Source organism: Bufo bufo, chromosome 1, assembly GCF_905171765.1.
Source record: "Bufo bufo chromosome 1, aBufBuf1.1, whole genome shotgun sequence".
NCBI lineage: Eukaryota > Metazoa > Chordata > Amphibia > Anura > Bufonidae > Bufo > Bufo bufo.
This window is the reverse complement of record NC_053389.1, coordinates 512,821,117-512,839,896: the sequence shown is the minus strand read 5'-3', so window position 1 is coordinate 512,839,896 and position 18,780 is coordinate 512,821,117. Positions and strand designations below refer to the sequence as shown.

Sequence of the window (18,780 nt, the reverse complement as noted above, 5' to 3'; positions counted from 1 at the left end):
CTGACAGATGCCCTTTAAGAAGTGTGTATAAACCACAAATTACCCTGTATGCAGATGAGATACCCATACTTGCCAGAGTGCCATTCCAATTTTGTAAAAAAAATAATAACCAGAGATGAGCTAAATGAATCGACAGAATCGATTTGTCCAATCAGTAGAGTTTTTAGAATCTATTTGTCCAATGAGCAGGGCTTATGCAAATGAAGAAGCCCTGTTTATTGGATAAACTGATTCTAACAGCCCTGCTGATTGGGCAAATCAATTCTGTAGAATCTTTTCTTATCTCTACAAATAACATAATATTAACATTCAATTTTGCACAATAACAAAAAAATACAAAATAACTTGGAAAATGTAAAGTAAAGCGACTAAAATCATAATATAGTAGTTCTGAAAGTCAAACAAGTTTTGTGATTCAAATATAAATGTGGCAAGGTTGCGCCATTTAAGATATAATGTAAGCTATAGGATAGCTTTGACCTTTTGCGAATAGTTCTTCATAACAAAAAAAAAAAATTCACATCTGTTTCCAATCTCATTACATGTCTTATTTGTATAACCTTATTTTTTAAAGGTTGAATTTTTAAATTAAATGTGAATGTCCAGGTTGCTCTCAGTGACTGCAGTGCGCACAGTTTATTTATTTGATTTTGCTCAACAATACAGTCTTTGCTGCTAAAATGACACTGTCAAGAGCAGCAGCTCACATGTAAATAACATCTTGTGACACAGACAGTATATCTAATTTAGAGGATAGCACATCTCACATCTTAACATGAATTATTTACAATTCTGAATAATATGTTAAAATAACATCCTGTTAGGTCTGTTTTTTGCAGTAATTTACAGTAAAGTACTGTATAACAAGACAAGACTGATTCAATGAGATTATCATTTGGACTAACTAGAAAGATAGAAAAACAGATAGGTTAGATAGATAGATAGATAGATAGATAGATAGATAGATAGATATGAGATAGATAGATAGATAGATAGATAGATAGATATGGATTTTTAAGCAAATTGTACAATTTTGTAAATCTATCTTCCAGCCTTTAGAGGAATTAAAGAGTTGACCAGCCTTTACCAAATGAGGGCCTATCTTAAGGATAGGCTATTGCTAGCGGATAGTCAGGGGTCCGTACTACCTACTGTAGAGCCATCAACAGGGTGGAGCTGTATAGTCCTGGCATCGACTTGGAGCTACAGCCAAACAGCTGATCAGTGATAGTGCGAGGTGTTGGACCCCGCTAATCACCTAGTGATCACCTATCCTGAGTAAAAACTGAATAACCCCTTTAATCCAACTGTATAAATAGTATCCTATATGGACTTTCACTAAATTTAAAGCGTTGCAGTTTCATCAGAACATCTACCCGGACTTTTGTGAACAAGAGTCTAATGTTAGGCTATATTAACTTCATATTTTGAGCCTACAGTACATTTGGAGTATACATGAAAAAAATATTGCAGCATATACGTGAAATGCATCTATATGCCCCATTACCCAATGGAGGCAAATTGTGTGGACATTGTTTACTGTTTCTTGTGAGTATAAAACAGTGTAGTATGCTTATGCTATTGCTTACAAAGGTATACAGTAGAAATACAATGGGAGCATTATAGCAATGTATCATACTGTATGCCTATATAGTGCGAGACATGTCAAACCTTCCATGAGATGATAGTGTATAGGGCTAGAAGGTGCTATGGGTCAGGGTCTCTATGATTTCTGTCCTATACACACTATAGCTCATGTCTCCCTGGAGCAGCCGCCACTCTCCCAATCAGCCTGTGCAAAACAGAGAGCTATGAGTGCATTCTGGGAATATCTGTTCATTAAAGTGGAATTTTGAAAATCAGTCCAACATAAAATAACTACGAGCCGCCCAGACACTTGGATGAATATTCCCTGATGGGGTTATAAACTGCCCAAGAAGATGGTATGTGGATCGAATATCTTCTACCCTAACTTGCAATTAAGTCGCTATGTGTATTGTTCTCTAGATCAGTACATAGGATATTTTGGCCCTGACACATCTCTTAGCGCTAGTCTAGTGTATCTTTTTTTCTTTTTTATATGTGTGCGTATTACAAAGATGACAGATGACAAACAATATCCATATGGTCCATATATACTATACCAATTTTATCTATATTTTGGCTACAAAAAGAGCAACATATCATTGTTACATAAACATTTTATTATATTATGATCAGGTTTCACAACAGTTTCCTTAGAAATTTATTTTGGCTCCACATAACAGTAGGGTCTTGGTTGTAGTTGATGGTTTATTGCTATTAATCATTCCAATATTACAATAGGAAATTGTTGTTGTTGAATTTCTCCTATGTTTTCTGAAAATGTATTTCTAAAAATATAGGTATGATTAAATAAAAGGCAACTTAGAACTGTAAGCCTAATGTAAAACCTATCTAGACATAGCCTTATGACTGGTAAACCTAAAGCACTAATTCGATTCTCTAAGCATGAACCTTATCCACAGATGATCATGCAGTTCATATGTCTACTGCACATCCACATTCGAAAAATAAAAAGGGAAAATTTAAAATTTAGAAGGTGTAGAAAACATGAACATTTTCAGTGTGTTCAGAATATGGTTTGACACTAGAGGGCATCCAGAACAACCTCCCGGCTTTCTCTCTAATGCATTATTTCTTAATTTGATCTGCCTTTAATCAGGTGTGAAGACCTCATCGACTTTGACATCAGGTAGGAAATGTTGCCTCATATATTATAGCTGTAATACTTGTTGACCTTAACAGATAGAACGATCAAACAGACTGTGCATGTCAAACTGCTATATAAGCTACTGGAAAAACACATTTTCATTTCAAACTATTTGCTAACAGCATGGTGGTACCCTTCTAACCTTATTTGGCACTAGAGCATAATTAGATACACAGGGGTGTGACTCCAATTGAAGGTGTTGGCATTGTAACACTCTGTGAAAATATTAACTATGAGGTTAACTCTGATTTTCTCTTCTTTAATTAAATGCACATGGTACTAATGAGGTAACCCACTGTTCCTTGATAGCACTAATTAGCTAAGAGAAGAGTACACTCTCACACTGCAATTTAAACCTAAAAATACGGTTGAAATATGCTAATTGCTAGCAATTTAAAACAGTACAAGTTGAAGAACTAGTCATAATAATGGAAATGGGATGCTTTGTAGCTAGGCAGCTGAAAGTTTAGTTAAATAATAACAAGGCTGCCATTGACAATTTTATTAACAGAAATTACTGTAGGTATGGTAAGTCTTAGCTACACAAAATATATATCTGCAGGGCAGAGATATAAATGTGGACAACAACTTGAGATCATTCCTGTCTTTCCCAATCTCTATTTAATATTCCTTAAAAGGAATCTGTCACCAGATACCTCATTATGAATCCAACTTACATGTGAGATGCACACTTGTCAGTACTTTGTAATGGTCTTGGTACTATTGCAATATGTGGCCCCATTGGTAGAAAACATAATTTATATTTTATACTAATTAGCCTCTGGATACAAGGGGGGCGATGGCGATGCACCTTGTTGCACCCGAGGCGCCACTCCTTTCTCTTCTCTGCCATGCCCCCAACAGTAACACTCTTGTTGCACACAGGGTCTAATTAAAATAAAATATAAACAATGATTTCTACACAATGATGCCATATATTGAAATAGGACCATGACCATTACAAAGTACTGACGAACGCACATCTCGTACGGTATGCAAGTTGGATTCCCTTTAAAACAAGGTCCAGTTATACACATGATATCATGGAATAGCAATTGAGAACATTACTACTATTATCACACTTTGTATTTCACATTGAGTTAAAAAAATATATATAAAAACAACCTTAAAGGGGGACTTGGGAATATAAAACCTATAATATATAATCTCCTATTGACAGTGCAAAGAAAAAGCATCAACATATAGTAATTAAGGGGCAAATTTATTAAGATCTGCGTTTTAGATGCCGGTCTTAATAAAACCTCTGTGCTGGCGGTGGTTCTGCCGAAGTTATGAAGAGGCACTGGTCCCTTCATAGCTTTGGCGGATTCTCCACCAGTTCTAAATGCAAGACCGCTTCCAACTCCAAGCTGTCTTACATTTAAACCTTTTTCTATGCCTAAAACAGGCGTAGAAAATGGTAAATGAGACGGGCCTCCCGGCCCGTCCCCTTCTGTGCCCACGCCATGCCCACTAATTTAGACCTGGCGAGACCAGGGAGAAGTCGCAAAATGTGGCGCAACTAGCTGTTGTGCCGCAATGTGCATCTAAAATCCGCCTAATGTAGGCATATTTTAGATTGATAAATGACCCCCTAAATCTTTTCAATAGGGTGTCTCATATTCACTCCCCACTTACCAGCCCCATATATTAGATTTACAGCTTGCTGCCTAGGGTTACGACCTAGATTCAGCTTGGTGGTCACACATGGTTAGTCCCACCACTAGTAGTTATATGAGGCTATAGCAAGGAACTAATGTAAGAAGCTCGGCAGAGAGGAAACACAATATGAAATGCACAAGAAGGGAGACTTGTTCTTCAGCAACCTGGAGAATAAAGCATAAGGAGAGTAGACTAGAATAGATGACAACAATGCATGATGGAAACTGCATTCTGCTACCCACATGGGTGGCTGTTGGACCAAGCCCAATCTTGCTGTATGGAGGAGGAGCACATATGGGGCAACAGTGTAACAAAAAAGGTAATTATACATGTTTAGGATGTAATTACTAATTTACTATACTCAGTGTGTAATGACCTTGCTTCTTTTAGTCTAGTTTATCATCCAAACACAGGCATATCTCATTAAGAAGTCTCAAAATACTGTATCCCACTTAGGGTTGTTGCGGGTATCGAAATTTCGATACCCAATCGATACTTTTGTCCCGGTATCAATACGATTTCTATTTTTTCGATACTGGCCTGCGCTTCTGCGCAGTCTAGTATCTCTGAACATGAGCGCGCTGCTGTCAGCGCGCTCATGTTCCCTCAGCAGCACAGGGGAGAAGGAAGCAGTCTCTCCCTCCCCCCTGTGCTGCTGCCACCAATGGGGAGAGAGGGGTGGAGAAGGGGAGGGCGCACTGCGCCACCAATGATAGGACGACCTTTTTTATGGGTTCGGACTTGGCTAAGTTACCAGGCTACATAGAGCGGCGCCCCGAATTCTCCCTGCACCTACTATTATTCCCGAGAAGGAGACGCCCAGGAGAGAAGCTGATGTCTCCTCCCCATCGCTCCGATAGTAGTAATTAGCATACGAAGCAGGAGACTGTAACTGGGGTACAACCGGCGAATGGAGCAGCACACAGGAATAATAGTAGGTGCAGGGAGATCCCTGGGCACTGCTCTATGTAGCCTGGTAACTTAACTAAGTCTGAACCCATGAAAGGTAGTCTTTAACTTTTAATACAGGAGGCAGGTGCCGGCAGCAGAATCACATTGCCGGCACCCTGCCTTTCACAGGGAGCTGCAATCAGCGGCAGTTAACCCCTCAGATGCGGCACCTGAGGGGTTAACTGCCGCTGATCTGCTGCCAGTACCCACCTCCTGTATTAAAGGTTAATTATCATTGGTGGCGCAGTGCTCCCCCCTCCCCCCCAGTATTAAAATCATTGGTGGCCCAGTGCCCCCTCCCCCCCTCAACCCCCCCAGTATTGAAATCATTGGTGGCAGTGGCCACAGGGTCCCCCCTCCCCTCCTCCTCATTGGTGGCAGTGGCCGTTCTGATCGGAGCCCCAGCAGTGTAAGCCTGGTGCTCCGATCAGTTACCATGGCAGCAGGGACGCTACTGAAGCCCTGGCTGCCATAGTCTGGTCCCTGCTGCTGTGTGTACTATGCACAGAGCAGCAGGGAGAGTGTAAAGTCCTATTCACCCTGATAGAGCTCTATCAGGGTGAATAGGACAAGGGATGAAAAAAAATCCCAGGTTCTAGCCCCTAAGAAAAAAAAACAAAAACACCAAAATATTTAGTATAAATTACATATAAAATATATAAACAATAAATAAACATATCACATATCGCCACATCCAAAAAGTCCAAACTATTAAAATAGAAAAAAATCTTTGCAGTGAATGCTGGAACAGAAAAGAATAAAAAAAAAACTGCGCGATTCGCCATTTTTAAAAAATGCGGAATGCACGTGGGTTTTTTTTTTTCCGAGTGGTATCGAGTATCGCAATACTTTTTTATGGTATCGAAATCGAATCAAAAATTTGGCATCGCAACAACTCTAATCCCACTGAGGTCTATTAAAGAACGTCGAAGCTACACAAAGTGCTATATAGTACATTTATACTTTATGCATTCAGTTAGCTGCTTATACTACACTTTTTTACTTTTTGCTTTACTTATTAATTAAATACAAATACATTGGATAAATCTAAAGATAAAGTTATGACAGTAGAGGAGTCTTTTCCATCTGTGTATGATTATATGTCTTGTTCTACCTATTACCTCAACCTCTGCTGCAGCAACCATTTACCATATGTGGCATAATGGACTTTAATAACTACATCAAAATAAATATTAAAACTCCAGCAAATGACATAGCATGGTACAAAATGAGAGAGCTGGGGGAAATGATGAATATTTTTCAGATGAACATATGTATAAATAGTACCTAAAGAAGAGTCTAATGAGAAAATCATCTACCAGTATCATTCTGTATTTATTCGTTTCTTGATTTCTAACCATTGGTGTAGACTGATAACCTGCTATTTCAGTACTTCCAAATCCAATGCCATGGCGTTGATCAACTATTAATGTATTAGACTGTAAGTAAAACCTTTTGGACCTCAAAATAACAGGCAATAAATAGGACTCTCACAGCTGGATTATCAGCAGTTCAAGCTTCCTCGGTCAAATGTGATTTGGTTGGTACGGGGAATGAACTATGGCAAAGTTAAAAATGTATTCTACTCATCCCACAATTGCTTAATTACAATTACTACAGATTGTAATCAATTCATTAAAGGGGTTGAACCAAAATAGAAAGTTATCCCCTATCTGCATAACTATCTGATTGGTGGTGGTATGACTACTGTGACCTCCACCAATCTAAAGAAGGGTGGGCCCATGCTCTGATATAAACATACACTGCTCAAAAAAATAAAGGGAACACAAAAATAACACATCCTAGATCTGAATTAATTAAATATTCTTCTGAAATACTTTGTTCTTTACATAGTTGAATGTGCTGACAACAAAATCACACAAAAAAAAAAAATGGAAATCACATTTTTTAACCCATGGAGGTCTGGATTTGGAGTCACACTCAAAATTAAAGTGGAAAAACACACTACAGGCTGATCCAACTTTGATGTAATGTCCTTAAAACAAGTCAAAATGAGGCTCAGTAGTGTGTGTGGCCTCCACGTGCCTGTATGACCTCCCTACAACGCCTGTGCATGCTCCTGATGAGGTGGCAGACGGTCTCCTGAGGGATCTCCTCCCAGACCTGGACTAAAGCATCTGCCAACTCCTGGACAGTCTGTGGTGCAACGTGACGTTGGTGGATAGAGCGAGACATGATGTCCCAGATGTGCTCAATTGGATTCAGGTCTGGGGAATGGCCAGGCCAGTCCATAGCATCAATGCCTTCATCTTGCAGGAACTGCTGACACACTCCAGCCACATGAGGTCTAGCATTGTCTTGCATTAGGAGGAATCCAGGGCCAACCGCACCAGCATATGGTCTCACAAGGGGTCTGAGGATCTCATCTCGGTACCTAATGGCAGTCAGGCTACCTCTGGCGAGCACATGGAGGGCTGTGCAGCCCTCCAAAGAAATGCCACCCCACACCATTACTGACCCAATGCCAAAACGGTCATGCTGGCATTGCTGGAGGATGTTGCAGGCAGCAGAACGTTCTCCACGGCGTCTCCAGACTCTGTCACGTCTGTCACATGTGCTCAGTGTGAACCTGCTTTCATCTGTGAAGAGCACAGGGCGCAAGTGGCGAATTTGCCAATCTTGGTGTTCTCTTGCAAATGCCAAACGTCCTGCACGGTGTTGGGCTGTAAGCACAACCCCCACCTGTGGACGTTGGGCCCTCATATCACCCTCATGGAGTCTGTTTCTGACCGTTTGAGCAGACACATGCACATTTGTGGCCTGCTGGAGGTCATTTTGCAGGGCTCTGGCAGTGCTCCTCCTGTTCCTCCTTGCACAAAGGCGGAGGTAGCGGTCCTGCTGCTGGGTTGTTGCCCTCCTACAGCCTCCTTCACGTCTCCTGATGTACTGGCCTGTCTCCTGGTAGCGCCTTCATGCTCTGGACACTACGCTGACAGACACAGCAAACCTTCTTGCCACAGCTCACATTGATGTGCCATCCTGGATAAGCTGCACTACCTGAGCCACTTGTGTGGGTTGTAGACTCCGTCTCATGCTACCACTAGAGTGAAAGCACCGCCAGCATTCAAAAGTGACCAAAACATCAGCCAGGAAGCATAGGAACTGAGAAGTGGTCTGTGATAACCACCTGCAGAACCATTCCTTTATTGGGGGTGTCTTGTTAATTGCCTATAATTTCCACTTGTTGTCTATCCCATTTGCACAACAGCATGTGAAATTGATTGTCACTCAGTGTTGCTTCCTAAGTGGACAGTTTGATTTCACAGAAGTGTGATTGACTTGGAGTTACATTGTGTTGTTTAAGTGTTCCCTTTATTTTTTTGAGCAGTGTAGTTGCAGAATGCACATGTTTACTGCCACTCTATTCAGTCTCTACAGGACTGTTAAGATAGCCAAAAGCTATATACACGACTATCTCCTGTAGTCCCAGAGAGAATGAATGAAGCAACAGCAGACACAAAACCTGCCACTTAATTCATATGGAGCACAGGACCCTCGTTTTAGTAATTAGTGGTGGCCCCAGCAATCACACCTCCGCAGATAAGATATTTATCCTTTATCTTATGTAAAAAGGATACATTTCTATCTTGGCACAGTCTCTATAAAGGTTTCAGATGGAACACAAATTTGGACTGACATTATCTTTGACAAATCAAAAAGACCTTTAATATTGGTCGTTATCCATACCACATTTTACTTTCTAGTGGTATATGTGCATGGCTTAATAAAACACTGAAAAAGCTGGATGTGAGATGCCTAAGTGTTTCAGTAATGTTTGGAAATAATTATAGCATTGCCTACTTGAAAATTAAATAACACACCATCAAATGTTTTAAAGAGTCAATTATCAACTAAAGTATATGTAAAACAAGATAATCAAGGCTGGAGTAAACAGGAACACATGTTCACACAGAAATTCTACTGACAGGGCTAGAAAAGATTTTTTTTCAAAGTAATCAGATCTTTTAGTATACTATGCTACAGACTCCAATTTAGCAATTGTGATAAAATAGATATTTGCATAATCTATATTTTTAAGCTGTTCTTAATTTAAAACAGCTGCAATATACTTAGCTTACCGTGATGCATCATACCAGTAGCAAAGAGCATCTATGTTCAGCAAATTGATAATTTATTAACTTCTATTTAACTAGCATTTAAATTACACATGCTTTGTACAGGTAAGAGGTCCTATTCATTTTCAGTGTTAACAGTGGTCATGCTGTATAGTCCTTCATCAGCGCTAAAAACTAAGAAAGTCACTGATCTAAAAATGTTTTTTACTATGAGAATATTTATTAAAGGGATTCTGTCTAAAGTTCCCTGCGAGCTCCCTTGATGTCATTCAAAGGACTTAGCAATCCATCCCTGTACTGATGTCATTACAGGGATGGAAGACCACACAGGCGCTTAGGTGAGGATCACAGGCCCTTGCGAGAGATTATACAGAGTCCTTTGAATGATATTAGGGGGATCTAGGAGGGGACTTTTGGATGCGGGTCAGTGCTGGGCTCCCTTGAAATGGGCGCAGCTGGGCTACACCGTAGTTTAGTATAGCTTTTTGGGCTCTTTTCAAATTGATTGACAGGTACAGTATATAAAATTATGTTATGGAAAAACTAAAGCAATCATAAATTTGACAGTGGTATAGTTTTGATATGCTATAGGAGAACTACCATAACTTATACACTCACCTAAAGAATTATTAGGAACACCTGTTCTATTTCTCATTAATGCAATTATCTAGTCAACCAATCACATGGCAGTTGCTTCAATGCATTTAGGGGTGTGGTCCTGGTCAAGACAATCTCCTGAACTCCAAACTGAATGTCAGAATGGGAAAGAAAGGTGATTTAAGCAATTTTGAGCGTGGCATGGTTGTTGGTGCCAGACGGGCCGGTCTGAGTATTTCACAATCTGCTCAGTTACTGGGATTTTCACGCACAACCATTTCTAGGGTTTACAAAGAATGGTGTGAAAAGGGAAAAACATCCAGTATGTGGCAGTCCTGTGGGCAAAAATGTCTTGTGGATGCTAGAGGTCAGAGGAGAATGGGCAGACTGATTCAAGCTGATAGAAGAGCAACGTTGACTGAAATAACCACTCGTTACAACCGAGGTATGCAGCAAAGCATTTGTGAAGCCACAACACGCACAACCTTGAGGCGGATGGGCTACAACAGCAGAAGACCCCACCGGATACCACTCATCTCCACTACAAATAGGAAAAAGAGGCTACAATTTGCACGAGCTCACCAAAATTGGACTGTTGAAGACTGGAAAAATGTTGCCTGGTCTGATGAGTCTCGATTTCTGTTGAGACATTCAAATGGTAAAGTCCTAATTTGGCGTAAACAGAAGGAGAACATGTATCCATCCTCTGATGGCTACTTCCAGCAGGATAATGCACCATGTCACAAAGCTCAAATAATTTCAAATTGGTTTCTTGAACATGACAATGAGTTCACTGTACTAAAATGGCCCCCACAGTCACCAGATCTCAACCCAATAGAGCATCTTTGGGATGTGGTGGAACGGAAGCTTCGTGCCCTGGATGTGCATCCCTCAAATCTCCATCAACTGCAAGATGCTATCTTATCCATATGGGCCAACATTTCTAAAGAATGCTATCAGCACCTTGTTGAATCAATGCCACGTAGAATTAAGGCAGTTCTGAAGGCAAAAGGGGGTCCAACACCGTATTAGTATGTTGTTCCTAATAATTCTTTAGGTGAGTGTAGATTGCTCTATAGGCATAATCTGGCTGACAGAATCCATTTAATCTGTCCAGGGGCGTAACTATAATTTATAGGGCGCTATAGCAAAATAAAATGAAGCCCCGACCAACATGTGCATGTAAATTAAAACAGCAGCACAAGCAACAATTAAAAGGCATGTATAATAGCACCATATATCAGAAAAACAACATTATAGCAACAATTCACCACATTGTTATTGTCCACAAAAAGATTCAATGTTCTTGTAACTTATTGCCCCTCCCCCGCCTTTGAGTCACATAACAAGTGCTATAGCTAGCTATAGTTATGCCCATGAATCTGTCTTGAGATGCATTAGTATGGCAGTATTTTAAGGCTTCCTGCACACTTGTGCTTTAAAGGGAGTTGGTTATCAGCAGCTATTGTAATAATAAACTAAAAGGTGAAGGTGAAAATAAATATAAATGTGGCGGACACACTGGACCTGCCCACTCCCGCCCTCTCCACATTTCCTTTTCAGAAAGTGGCGGGGGTGGCACAGAAATGTCACTTGCAACAAAATTTGATGCAGGCCACATTTAAAAAGTTGCAAACATGTGGTTTGAGACTTTAAATGCAAAAAAATATAAATAAATAATAGACGCAGAGAGATGATAAATTTCCCCTCATATCTTTTCTTTAAACTTTCATTTCACTCCTGTTCAAAATATGAGTTTTTAAAAATTATACAAATTAGTTGTTCCCTGCACCGAAGGTGTTTCAGCTACCCTGAAAGATTCCCTCCTTCAGTCTCTCCCTCTGACAAATGATTGACAGGGCCAGGCATTAGCTATGTTGTGGAAATTTTATTAGGATGTGTTTCTAATATATTGTGTACAGGGAGTGCAGAATTATTAGGCAAATGAGTATTTTGACCACATTATCCTCTTTATGCATGTTGTCTTACTCCAAGCTGTATAGGCTCGAAAGCCTACTACCAATTAAGCATATTAGGTGATGTGCATCTCTGTAATGAGAAGGGGTGTGGTCTAATGACATCAACACCCTATATTAGGTGTGCATAATTATTAGGCAACTTCCTTTCCTTTGGCAAAATGGGTCAAAAGAAGGACTTGACAGGCTCAGAAAAGTCAAAAATAGTGAGATATCTTGCAGAGGAATGCAGCACTCTTAAAATTGCAAAGCTTCTGAAGCGTGATCATCGAACAATCAAGCGTTTCATTCAAAATAGTCAACAGGGTCGCAAGAAGCGTGTGGAAAAACCAAGGCGCAAAATAACTGCCCATGAACTGAGAAAAGTCAAGCGTCCAGCTGCCAAGATGCCACTTGCCACCAGTTTGGCCATATTTCAGAGCTGCAACATCACTGGAGTGCCCAAAAGCACAAGGTGTGCAATACTCAGAGACATGGCCAAGGTAAGAAAGGCTGAAAGACGACCACCACTAATCAAGACACACAAGCTGAAACGTCAAGACTGGGCCAAGAAATATCTCAAGACTGATTTTTCTAAGGTTTTATGGACTGATGAAATGAGAGTGAGTCTTGATGGGCCAGATGGATGGGCCCGTGGCTGGATTGGTAAAGGGCAGAGAGCTCCAGTCCAACTCAGACGCCAGCAAGGTGGAGGTGGAGTACTGGTTTGGGCTGGTATCATCAAAGATGAGCTTGTGGGGCCTTTTCGGGTTGAGGATGGAGTCAAGCTCAACTCCCAGTCCTACTGCCAGTTTCTGGAAGACACCTTCTTCAAGCAGTGGTACAGGAAGAAGTCTGCATCCTTCAAGAAAAACATGATTTTCATGCAGGACAATGCTCCATCACACGCGTCCAAGTACTTCACAGCGTGGCTGGCAAGAAAGGGTATAAAAGAAGAAAACCAAATGACATGGCCTCCTTGTTCACCTGATCTGAACCCCATTGAGAACCTGTGGTCCATCATCAAATGTGACATTTACAAGGAGGGAAAACAGTACACCTCTCTGAACAGTGTCTGGGAGGCTGTGGTTGCTACTGCATGCAATGTTGATGGTGAACAGATCAAAAAACTGACAGAATCCATGGATGGCAGGCTTTTGAGTGTCCTTGCAAAGAAAGGTGGCTATATTGGTCACTGATTTGTTTTTGTTTTGTTTTTGAATGTCAGAAATGTATATTTGTGAATGTTGAGATGTTATATTGGTTTCACTGGTAAAAATAAATAATTGAAATGGATATATATTTGTTTTTTGTTAAGTTGCCTAATAATTATGCACAGTAATAGTCACCTGCACACACAGATATCCCCCTAAAATAGCTAAAACTAAAAACAAACTAAAAACTACTTCCAAAAATATTCAGCTTTGATATTAATGAGTTTTTTGGGTTCATTGAGAACATGGTTGTTGCTCAATAATAAAATTAATCCTCAAAAATACAACTTGCCTAATAATTCTGCACTCCCTGTATTGTCATCATGTCTCTTAGTGTCAGGGTGAACCATTGGAGTAGATATCTTCCTGTGTATGTCATGTCACAGCTGCTGGGCGCAGAGGTCTCCGTAGGCGAATTGTCCATGTGCTAAGCATGGGCTGTGGGTCGGGGGAGACTGATGTGTTCAGCAGAGCAGTGTTTTGTTGGACTAGGACCCCCGCGCAATATTTGGATTTATTGGCTTGACGTGGATGCATTTGTTAAGAGAACAATATATGAAAGGAATGTGCGTGTGTTGTCTCTAAAGCCCCTGATCAGCCACTGGAGATAATGACGTTGTCCTGTAAATAAACATGCATGAGGATCATAGTAACTTTATCTGACATTGATCACTGAGCAAGGCTGGATAAAGTTCACTCCAGTTGTAATGGGTGTTAGCTGGCTATGTTATTCTAAATTATGGCGTCTTGTCTTCCTATGTCATCACTTCCTGTATGTCATCACTTCCTGCATCCTTGTTACATGAAGTAAGTGGTCGGGTGATGGGCCAGCCCCTTTTCTACTGTTACACCTTTTGTGAGTAAACAATAAAAGTGTACAGACTGGGCGGTTTCAAGGCAGTTGCTCAGAACTCAACCCTTTGTCTGACAGCGGTTGAGATTTTTACCTTTCCTTACACAAAGTTTGATGAGAGCGGATTTCTAATATTAATATTTTTACGACAGCTACATCATCTGACCCTGTCTTCTTGCACAAGAGTTGTGGGATTATGTATTGGCGCATGGGCAATGGAATTATTTTCATCCCAGCAGAGACTACTACTGAGCATGTGCTGAGGTCTAATACTGTACCATAGCATTTGTGCAAGACTTGGCCAGGCAAGATGACACAGCTAATGTCTTACCCAGTCAACTAGCCTTCAGAGGGAGTGGCTTGGAGACAAGGAGGAAGGGATCCTTCATGCACTAAGGGTAAAATGAATGAAGTTTCCTCTGTTCTCCAAGCATTAATCTCTCACCAATCTAATTGGTATGCAGTTTATATTTTTATCCCTATTTTATTACTTGTCTGTGTCCTTTTTTGTCATCTTTTTGTAACCTTGTAGTACTGTACTTTTTTGTATATTGAATCTTAAAATCGAATTGTTCCTTGCTGCTCTAAATGTACCCACACCCTCTAAGTACCACTTTGCTTTGCTACCATTGAAATTCAGTATGGTAGAGTGTGCCTGTTGTTTGCTACAATGCAGTGGATTAATGTGAGTGCTATGCATCTGTACTGTGGCATTAAATCCACTGTGCAATTGATGGACTGAGTCAGCGTTGTGTGTGAATGTGTTTGGGAGGGTCGCATAATTCCTTCTATGCAACCCTAGTGCGATGGCGAGTGTGGAAGCGGCATTCCCCATTACAGTCACATCCAAGATCATGGGTGCAGTGAGTGCCAGAGTGCCCCCTTGTGGCCAATTGTGTTGCATATGTGTGATTTCATGACATAAAGCAAGACTGTTAGCCAAGCTAAAAGTCTAAAGAGATAGTTGAAGAGCCAGAACACGAATAAGAATATATGGAGCGACTAAAACATTTTATCAAGAAAGGCATCTACCTTTTTTTATATAAAAAAATACACAGAATATTCATATATATGCTTTTCATATGTTATAAAAAATAATGGATACATCCCTATAATAGTATTGCTTCTAGGATATATTATGTAACCTGACAGTCACAACATATGGGGTGTGGCAGTGGCCTAAGGGTCCATAATAGGAATCCATAGGAACTCTGTGTTCAAATGTTCAGGTCCAGGCTTGAGACACAAGAGGTTGCTAAGAAGCATTTACTATTTAAATAACTTGGATTGGTTTTTCATACCAGGTTACTCTTGCAACTAAATAAATGTATACAAATAAAAAGTGTATTTCTAAATTGTTACCATATAATATTTAAGAGGTGTTAAGCATTAACTAGCAAAATGTAACCACCAATTACTGACATGCTGTACCAATAATAAATTGCAACTGATGCCACGTACAATTGATTTCCTCTACAGTTTATGCTTAGTGATCTTTTATCAGTTTCACAGGTATGAAGTTTTATGTAAGCGACTTAGAATATGGGTTATAGCTGTAGGCCTTAGTTTCCATTTCAGTTTTTTTGCAGCAAAATGTATTGTTTGTTTCTGTGTAATGAGTGAAAGGACCCATACTACACAGCAGCTGTGTTTAAAACATTATTAGTTCTTAAAAGGGATCTCACAATGCTTCTTTTACTTATAGACAACCTGTACAAGAATGTTTGGCCTCTAGCAATGCTTTCTACCTTGAGAAGACAAGAAAGATTTTAGATTACTATGAAAATTCCTGTTCTGTAACAAAAAAGCAAGAGACAACTAAAGATCTCACATTTCAAAATGCTCCTGGCTTTTTTTTAAACTCACTTTTATATCTATACCACCACAATAAAAATACTCAGTCCCAGGTAAAAAGGAAAAGAAGTACAGGAAGACTTGCTGCTCATTCATTACACATATAGTGTTCTCAGAGCCTAGCATCTGTACATTTAGAAAATCACAATTACAAGAGATTGTGAATTGCTTTTCAACATTTCATTAGGAAACACAATGCAATCTGCCGACAGCATTATATACAGCAGGAGGAGCTGAGCAGATTGATATATAAATATATATATATATATATATATATATAGGAAAATAGCCAGTATAACTTGTAATCTATTTGATTAAATTCCTGCTCTTTCTGAGCTCAGTGATTGATAGCATTCCCTGTGTAAGGCTACTTTCACACTGCTGTTTCTGGGTCCGCCTGTGAGATCCGTTTCAAGGTTCTCACAAGCGGCCCAAAATGGATCAGTTCAGCCCCAATGCATTCTGAATGGATAAAGATCCGTTCAGAATGCATCAGTTTGCCTCCGATTCAGCCTCCATTCCGCTCTGGAGGCGGACACCAAAACGCTGCTTGCAGCGTTTTGATGTTCATCTGACGAAACTGAACCAAACGAGCCAAAACGTAGCTTTAATCTATGGTCACGAACTCTACCTGATATAACTGATATTATGGAAGCCAACTTATTATATTGCTTTATACAAACATATACTCTGAAACAACCCCACTCAATTATCACTCATCATTTATAGAACTAGTCACCCTCTATGGAGAAGAAGGACCTTTTGGACTTATTCAGGCTCAAGGGTCCTGGCGCGACTGTGTTCCCCGGAGACACAATAGCTTAAATTTTTTGTGAGTTTAAACAATGGCACATAAGACAAATTCTACTTCTTAATATATGTATTCTTTTAGTAGGAGGTATAATTAACCATGGCTACAGGGTTGTAAAGGTTTCAGATCAGTTTTAGCCATAAAATAGGTGCATATAGACTGATGAGAATTGCCTAAAGGTCTGGTGCAACTGTAGAAGATGCCATGTGATAGCAGCTTTGTTCCCTTAGTAGTCTATTGACTTTTACAGACAGAGCTGGTGTAAAAAAATACTAGACTTTTTGAATTCCTTGATTATCTGAGCAGTTTTAGTGTTATATCTATCTATATAGTTCTTATCTCGAGGCCTGCATCAACAGATAAGCCGCAGCCTAGCTGTAGGGTTGTTTCTGTCTCTATAATGCCTCTTAATGTACAGTTCTCAAGGAAAATTATCAGAAGAAAATTTACAATATCTTACTTGATACTTATTGTGCCAGGATTAGTTTGCATTGGTGATGTGGTAATGGGTACTCAAGTCACAAGTGGAATATGATCACTGAACATTCATAATCAACATTATTCTGTACAATGGCTTAGAGGACATGAAGTGCTGGGCAAAGCGGTTCAATCTACATATATGAGAGAGACAAAAGAATAAATGCAAACGTGCATTAGGATTTTTTTTTACTCCTGGATATAATGTACAATAAAAAAAAGAATACATTAAGTCAAGCAATATGTTTAGCTTAATTATATGTTAATATGGTTACTACTCTGCATTTTGTATTATATGCTTCTTAAATGAACCGTAGCCTGGCTTACAGTTTTCAATATGACCTTGGTAAATTAAACAGTAGATCTTTACATATTTGTATGCATTTCTTGCTTCTCTTTCATCTAACCTTCGCCCTTAAACAACAAGTTAATAAATAAATGCAAATTAAAAGTCATGAAACACACATATATATATATATATATATATACATATATATAAGTATTAGCACAAACCTGTTATTTTAACATATAAAACATTTTGTTCATTGCAAAAGAATTCAAAAAAGCGTGGAGATTTTACTGGGTTATTAGCTAAGAACAAAGAAAATCAAGTCACAATGGAGAACTTACGCTGCATTCAGAGAAAATGAAACATTCCCAAATAACACACATATGTGTAACAGATTTTTGTAGATCGAACAGCTTTTTGTTACAGCCACAGAGATCAAAACCTGATAGCTTTGACGAGTAAAGGAAGATGCCACTAGTTAAACTTGCAAAAACTCAATCGCTCATGTATGCAGCTGACTTATTAATAGGGGTGCACCGAAATGAAAATTCTGGTCCGAAACCAAAACCGAAAATTCAGGATGCCCTTGACCGAAAACCGAAACCGAAACCGAAACTGCCTTTTTGCCCAAATACTTTTAAAATACTTTTTTTTTAATGATTTTATTAATAATTCTTTTTCATGAATGAAATTCATCTGTGGGTGGCGCTGTTATGGAGAGGGGGATCTGTGGGTGGCGCTGTTATGGAGAGGGGGATCTGTGGGTGGCGCTGTTATGGAGAGGGGGATCTGTGGGTGGCGCTATGGAGAGGGGGATCTGTGGGTGGCGCTGTTATGGAGAGGGGGATCTGTGGGTGGCACTGTTATGGAGAGGGGGATCTGTTGGTGGCGCTGTTATGGAGAGGGGGATCTGTGGGTGGCGCTGTTATGGAGAGGGGGATCTGTGGGTGGCGCTGTTATGGAGAGGGGGATCTGTGGGTGGTGCTGTTATGGAGAGGGGGATCTGTGGGTGGCGCTGTTATGGAGAGGGGGATCTGTGGGTGGCGCTGTTATGGAGAGGGGGATCTGTGCACTGTTATGGAAAGGGGATATGTGCACTGTTATGGGCATAACAGTGCACAGATCCCTTTCCCCATAACAGTGCACAGATCCCTTTCCCCATAACAGTGCACAGATCCCCCCTCCCCATAGCAGTGCCATAGACCGATCCCCCTACCCATAACAGCCCCAGCCCTGCTGCTCACAGCATCACTCACTGCATCTTTATT

General features: G+C 40.1%; 1 protein-coding gene across 11 annotated transcripts in view; it reads right to left on the bottom strand.

The window, feature by feature from the left end:
- The window catches only part of FOXP2 (forkhead box P2), a 271,775-nt gene that overhangs the window by 141,109 nt on the left and 111,886 nt on the right, over window positions 1–18,780 (bottom strand). Inside the window, exon 1 of one of the 11 annotated variants that reach the window (XM_040411259.1) lies at window positions 17,207–17,275. The exons of the other annotated variants lie outside the window; for them this stretch is intronic. The gene's annotated coding sequence lies outside the window, so the exon portion shown is untranslated. Of the gene's footprint in view, window positions 1–17,206; window positions 17,276–18,780 lie in introns of those variants that run through there. 11 annotated transcript variants of the gene reach the window in all.